The sequence below is a fragment of the Echinops telfairi genome, unplaced genomic scaffold (assembly GCF_000313985.2).
Source record: "Echinops telfairi isolate 266 unplaced genomic scaffold, ASM31398v2 ScPeMD7_9;HRSCAF=40, whole genome shotgun sequence".
Classification (NCBI taxonomy): domain Eukaryota; kingdom Metazoa; phylum Chordata; class Mammalia; order Afrosoricida; family Tenrecidae; genus Echinops; species Echinops telfairi.
Window position 1 is genome coordinate 37,901,360 of NW_022103906.1, and position 7,371 is coordinate 37,908,730.

The 7,371-nt window shown below is 39.8% G+C and overlaps 1 protein-coding gene across 1 annotated transcript in view; it reads right to left on the reverse strand.

The window, feature by feature from the left end:
• UNC5D (unc-5 netrin receptor D) overlaps positions 1-7,371 on the reverse strand; it is a 345,871-nt gene that overhangs the window by 295,752 nt on the left and 42,748 nt on the right. The gene's annotated exons all lie outside the window — the stretch shown is intronic.

Consider the following 7,371-nt stretch of genomic DNA (forward strand, 5'->3'; position numbering starts at 1 on the left):
ATGGATCTGGTTCACAGGGACTAGAGGCGAAACAAGAGCAGACTGGCCAGACTGAAGAAGAAAAAATTGTACAGAACCTGAGCCTATGGCATGACCTAGTCCAAGGGGGTTAAGGTGGTAGCGAAGTTCTGAAGGGACAGTGGTTGAGAGTCAAGGCAGCCAATGGGCACACCCTAGTGTGGAAAGGCAGCTAGATTAGGGATAAAGGGGCTTGTCTCCACCGAATGCCCACACTAAATGAAAATCAGTTGGCACTGCCACAATAAAGGGGTTGGAAAGGAATCAGGCATACTAATTAGACACCTGTGGGAAAAGCCAAAGTTGGGCATGGACATACCAAAGTCACAAGTCACCTCGGCCCAGGTGAAAGGAAACCTGTGCCCACAGTCAACACTAGGCACATGACATCACACCACACAGGTGGGCTTAAACTCAGCAAATAAGGTTGGCCAGTACCCTCAACCACACCTCTGCCCCAAGGGGGGATAGGAGGGGATAAAGACCAGACTGAGGGCAAGCCAGTACCCCTCTTGCAGGTCAGAGGATAAGATTTCTCCCACTTGCTCTGGGTTCAGTCACTCTGGGTTCTGTGGACTCTTTCACGATCCCCTGAAGCAGCCATTTTCAGTTGTGAACTTTCCCATGGCCCCACCATGTGTCCTTGCACACTTTCCAGAGACAGTGTGTACTTTTCGGGACTGTAGCACCTGAAACTTCCCCTTCCCTTATAAAAGTCACTTGGACTCAAAAAAGTGCTTCTATCACATGTCTTCTTTCAGTGTTGAGAAGCAAGAATGGAGGCATACTGCCCCTCCCCCAGAACCTAGCAGTGTGGCTGAGAGAGGCAACCCATGTTGAGTTGCCTCAGCTGAAGATACACCTTTCGATCCTGTGAAATTTTGCCTATTGCCTCTTACATGATATTTGGCCTGGCTTGAGTTGACTTTGCTTTTGGATGCAGACTCACAAGGTTCCAACTGGAAGGAGGATTCTTCCCGTCAAAGAATGTGCTTGTATCGTGAGAGCACTGGGTGGATAGAAATGGGCAGTGTAGAAATTGGAAACCCAAAATGGGGAATATAGGTATGAAGTGGCTAACATAAACTTATAGGTGGGGAAGGTGTGAATAGGATTATAGAATTAACGGGTAGGTATTCACATAACTGCAGTGCCAAGGGATATAATTTTATTTTTGCATTTATAGAATATAAGGTTACGAGAGGCTGGTGATTTTCAGTTATATGTGTATTAGTTTTATCCTGTTAGGCACAAAAATGATTTTATTATTGTTTCTGTCTTAAAATTATGTATGGCTAAAGGGTTGTGTAAATGTGTCAAGTTGACAAAGGGTGATCTGTGGTAGTTAGATGACTTTAAGTCAACCTGAGGATGTATACAGGTGTAGAAGTGGACTCTAACCTGTCAATCAGGTCACAGCCTCATGGTGCGTCCTTGGAGGATGCAACCTTCTCATAGGAACCTCCTTCTCTCGTTCTCAGCCTTCCTGCTTGCTGGGACTCAGGTTCCCACCCCTGAGAGTTGCCAGTTCCCTAACACATTTCCATTGACTCCACGGGACTCTGTACTCACTGGCCTGATATTTTCCTGAATTCTGCTTCATTTCATGTAGTTTTATGAGTCTGAAGAGGGATGTAGGATTTGAGTTGGACTGGGCTGGGAGATTTCTTGATATAGAATTACTGTTGATATAAAGCTCCTTCTTATACACATATGAATGTCACTGGATTTGTTCTCTAACCAGCCCAGCCTAACACAGTTAGCCTGTGTTTCAAGGCCTGCTCATTTTCAGCATACCAGGTTGTATCACCTGCATATTACAAGTTGCTAAGGAGCCTTCCCCCAATCCTGATGCCACATTCTTCTTCGTATAATCCAGCTTCTCTGATCATTTGGTCATCATACAGTTTGAGTAAGTATGGTGAGAGGATGCAACCAGACACACACATTTTCTTATTTTAAATCAGACAGTATTGATGTTTATCAGGTATCAAATGTTGCACCATGTGAAAAACCAAGGTTCATCGAGCTTTAGCCTATGCCTGATACTTATGCTGGGAAAAAGATACCGGGATTTCTGACACTTGGTGGTTTAGTGGGGTATACATTGGATTACTAACCACCAGGTCAACAGTTCAAAACTACAAGACTCTCTGGGAGTGAAAATGAGACTTTCTACTCCTGTAAAAAATTACTGTCTCAGAAATCCACAGGGGCTGCTGTACTGTGACCTATAGGGTTACTATGAGTCTGAATTCACTTGATGATAATGACAGGTTTTCATTTGGAAGAGAGCCATCATGCCAGGTAAATTCCAAATAGCTGCTAATTCTACCACAGTCAGCAACATACATTCTTAGACACAGACACAACTGTCTTTAACTCTATCTCTGATTTTCAGTATAGATTACATAACAAAATGAACGTCTGAATTTTCAGTCTAAATGTTTTTATCACTCATCTATTCCCTAAGGTTATAAGAGTTACATAAGCCTGTGCAATTTCTAATAGTCTGGGAAACACCCCCAGCCACATGGCTACTGAAAGAGACAGAATATAGACCTCAAATTAAATGACTTCTTCTAAGAAGGCTAGAAACAGGAGGTGTGTTTAGATGGTTTCTAATTTAAGTTCTGAAAAGTCAAAGGAAATAGCATCTGAGAATGTAGAGTGGGGAGCTATATATAAGATAACATCTGAGATCAAGAAAGATCACCATCAAGAAAAAGAACATAACTGCTGAATTAAAAATATGGCAAGGAGACAGTAAATAACATATTGAATATTACAGAAAACGGAATCTGTGAAACAAAACATATACATATTCCTTAGGATCCAGCAGGCAAATAGGATTCACTGGCTAGAAGGTAGGCAAGTGTCAACTTGCCTGAAAGAAAGCGATATAGAAAGGGAGGTTGTCAAAATAATGATGGAAGTAGGGGAAGACACTGGGATGTTTGCAAGAGGTGACAGAAACAAAGGCAAATACTGCTCTGTGAACAATCCTGTATTAAACGTGATCTAGCAGTAGATGCTTGAATAGACTCACAAGCTTAACAGGTATGCGAAGGAGAGTGGGATCATACACATGAATATATATGGATTTGGCAAATGATATTTGTACATGTATATTTACTTTGGCTGAAAATATATTCATGAATATGGCGAACATACAAGGGATAAATGTCTGAAAACGTCTTTAACATAAGTAAACACCTTGAGGAAATGTGTTGCTAGGCCTGGGAGCTCAGGAATGGAGTCTTGGGGACACCATGGTCAACTGGCATAACATAGTTCAACTTCCTTCTTTGGTGAGGGTGTGACTGAGGTCTTAAAGACTCATGAGTAGCCATCTAAGAACTAGTAGAACTCTGAAACTTAGAGAAAGCCGTATGGAGTTAAGACCCAAACTTCCAAGGAGGAATCACTGTGAGCTTGGTGTTAGCACCCCACGAATTCTGGTGGACCCATGGAATCAGGAATCAGAGAGTCGGGACCTAGGGACCGAGTAGCCAGATCTGTGCAGAGCAGGAGCCAATCTGCATGCTGCTGGCATCTCTGAGGAACATAATGAAGCTGGCTGTGAGATGATTCGAGAACAATAAACTGGAAGCAGGAACACATTTCTACATCCAAATTTACCAGAATTTGCCGGGTTGGTGCTAACAGGGAGAAAACAAACAAACAAACAAACAAACAAACAGAAATCAGTCTTCCCATTGCCCAGTCTCCTTTGATGTCTTCTTTTGGTGGGCCCAGTCTCAGCTCCACAAATGCTCTGGTGGTGCAGCGGTTAAATCGTTTAAGCCTACCAGTCACTGCATGGGAGAAAGACTTTACAGTCTGCTCTGTAGAGACATGCAGCCTCGGAATCCCTGAGAGGTGGTTCTCCTCTGTCCCATGGTGTTTCTGTGCTTTGGAATCCCCTTGTCTTCAGTGTTTTTGTTTGTTTTGTAGGGAGACATCAAAATTGGGAGCCAATAGCTTAATAACAAGCACATCCCAGATTAAGAATGTTCTTCCAGTAGGGGTTTTATAATTAATTTTCATATCTCCTTTCCTCAATAGATATTCAGTTGTATAAAAATAGGATGTATGTCTTTCTCAAGGAGGTGTGGTTTTGTGTGATACACACACCCCTGTATTACCAGAGCCTCTTGCAACAACTGACATAAGAAAACTATGTTGAAAAATGACCAAGCGAACATGATTTTTTTAAAAAGTTTATAAATAAGCATATTTTGTCAACTCAATATTGACTGGGCGCTCCCTAAAGACAGACCAGGACTGCTCTCTTGGATTTCCAAGGATGTAGAACTTCATGGAAGTGGTCGACCTCATCTTTCTCCCAGGAATGTGGCTGATGAGTTCAAACTGCTGACCGTTTGGTTACCAGGCCAATGCTTAAGTCTCTGATTGCCAGAGTTCCTATAGATGAGGAGGTATCAAAAAGTTAGTGGAAAAATCCCATTATCTTTTCATTCTATTTTTCTGTGAACATTTTGAAGCCTCTGTGTAGGGGGTGGGGGATATATAAAGGGAATTTCAGGAGAGTACTGAAAGCTGATATAAATAAATAATAATTGATGTAATGATGATGATGATGATTAAAAATATTAATAATTCTCTGAGCTCAACAACAATTAGACTTTGTAAAATCCTCATTGGATTTAAGGCACAATTAATTTAAAGTAGAAAAATAGATTCCAGATATACCCTAGGTGAAAGTTTGAACTTTAATAGAATGAATAATGTAAAAATGGCAATTTAACATGGATCTTTGCAGATAAAAAGAAGAAGTGATTAATAAAGGAACAAAAATCAGGATATCTCTAAAATGTTCCCTTATATTATTATGTACCAGAGTACAATTAATCAAAGTCTATATTAGGGGAAAAAATAAAGCGTCTATTCCCTATTCACAAACAAGTTATTATTCATGAGCAGACTAACAACAATATTGCCTCAGCCGTGATAGGGCTAAGAGATTGTAATCAGTCACTTAGTCTTCCTGAAAACATTACCCTTAGAAAAACTAACTAATGGAAAGATGACTCACAACAATAAATTAAGTATTTGGTGATTGTATTTTAAGAGACTTGGCTGTAAGCAAGAAAACTACTTAACATTTTGATACCCCAAAACTTTTTATAATATAGCTAAGATAGTCATAGAATTATCAAAATTTTGGAAAGATGAAAACATACTACATACTAAACATACATGATAAATAAGGCCATGGATTTAAAATGGCGGACCATGTATATGCCAGACTCCATTGGACAATACTGAATCCAGAAGAACATGGGGATGAATCTGCTCCTTGACTCAAGATAAATATTTTAGTTTCTCTTTGCCTAAGTTTCCTCATCTGTAAAATGAGGATAATAATCCCTGTGGCACACAGCTTCTATGAATAATAAATGCTAAAAAGTGTAAATGGCTTTGAGTGCATAGTGGTCTTAATAAAAGTGCAGACCATTTTACTAAATTCCATTATGAATCCATGATAATTAAACAGCAGCTTTCTTGTAGTTTAGACTATAAATTATCAAAAAGCTAGACTTTGTTTCAAACACACAAATAAATTGGCAATATTATTACCTGAAACAAATGATATAAAATACGTTGTAAAAGGTATTGGAAAGACTGCCAACACCTTAGGAGTGACAATGACACTAGATTCTGGTTTAATTAATCACTCAAATGTCCAATTACATTTCACAGTTGTAACAATAAATTATCTAAGACCTCAGTAGCAATAACATAAAAATACCTATGAGTTCATAGACTGGACAATGCCTTTATAAATCTAAAATTGAAGAACCTTTAAGAAAGTGATTGGTGAATATTTTACATGAAATATTATAAGGAAACTGAGCAAATAATCAGAGAAGCTAGACTTTTCATATAATAACACAGAGTCAGAATTGGAGGAAGGCTTATTAACAACTTGTGATTTGCAGATGACAAACCTTGCTTGCGGAAAGTGAGGAGGCCTTGAATCATGTGTTGATGAAGATCAAGAACTGCAGCCTTCAATATGGATGACAACTGTATGTAAACGAAACCAAAATCCTAACACTCGGCCAGTAGGTAACATCATAAACAGCAGAGAAAAGATTGCAGTTGTCAGTAATGTTACCTTGTTTTGGGATCCACAATCAATGCTCATGGAAGCAGCATTCAAGAGATCAAATGGTGCATTACATTTGTTGAATCTGCTGCACAAGGCTTCTTTGAAGTGTGGGAAAGTGTGGGATTACTTTGATGTCTAAGGTATTCTGAACCCAAGCCATGGTATTTTTCCATCACCCCACATGCATGTGAATGTTGGACATTGAATAATGAAGACGGAAGAAGAATCAATGCACTTGGATGATGGTCCTGGCAAAAGGAAAGACAATACCATGGATTATCAAAAGAATAAAGAACTTTGCCTAGCATGCTCCTTAGAAGTGACGAGGGAAAAGACTGGATCTCAGTACTTTGGACATGTTATCAGGAGAGACGGATCCCTGGAGAAGGATGGCTTCCTCGGCAAAAGTAGAGAGGCACCACAGCAGAAGAAGTCCCTGACTATGGATGGACAAAGTGGTTACAATGATGCGCTCCCACATGACGACAATCGTGAGGATGGTGTAGGAGTGGGTAGAGTTTCCTTCTTTGGAACACAGGGCCACTGTGTGTCAGATCCATCCGATTGCACCACCATCACCACCACCACCACCATCACCATCACCATCGCCACCACCAACTACAACAACATTACCAGGCAAGTTTGCTTTGTTTTCTTTTAATTAATTTTATTGAGCTACATTTAACAAATCATACAATTCAATGGTTCCATCATATTAAAAATGGTCGTGCAATCATCAGCACAATGAACTTTGGAACATTTTCTTCCTTCTTGTATTCATTGGTGTTGAATTCCCATTACCCCCACTCTCCCCTTTTGTGCTCCCAGATAATTATTATTTCAGTTACTGTCTTCATAAATTCTGCTTCCCTATACAAACAAACAAAAAAAAAACCAAAACAACATCTGAAACAAGGACAAAGAAAAGAACAACAATAAAATGACCCAGCAACAATGATCATATGAAAGAAACAGTGTAAGACCTCAATCTAAAAAAAATCAAACAATATGAAATATTTAGGATAAATCAAAAATGGGTCCAAAGGGAGGTAAAATGGTAAGAGTTACATCCCAGTCTAAGTACAGGTACAAAGAACCTCTTCACAATGCTCGTCTGATATTAGGACTGCTAATATTCCTACTCTGCGGACAGTGAAGATTCACTGAGGACACCATCCACATGGGGACCCTGAACATGGATTTCAGGCTTCCTC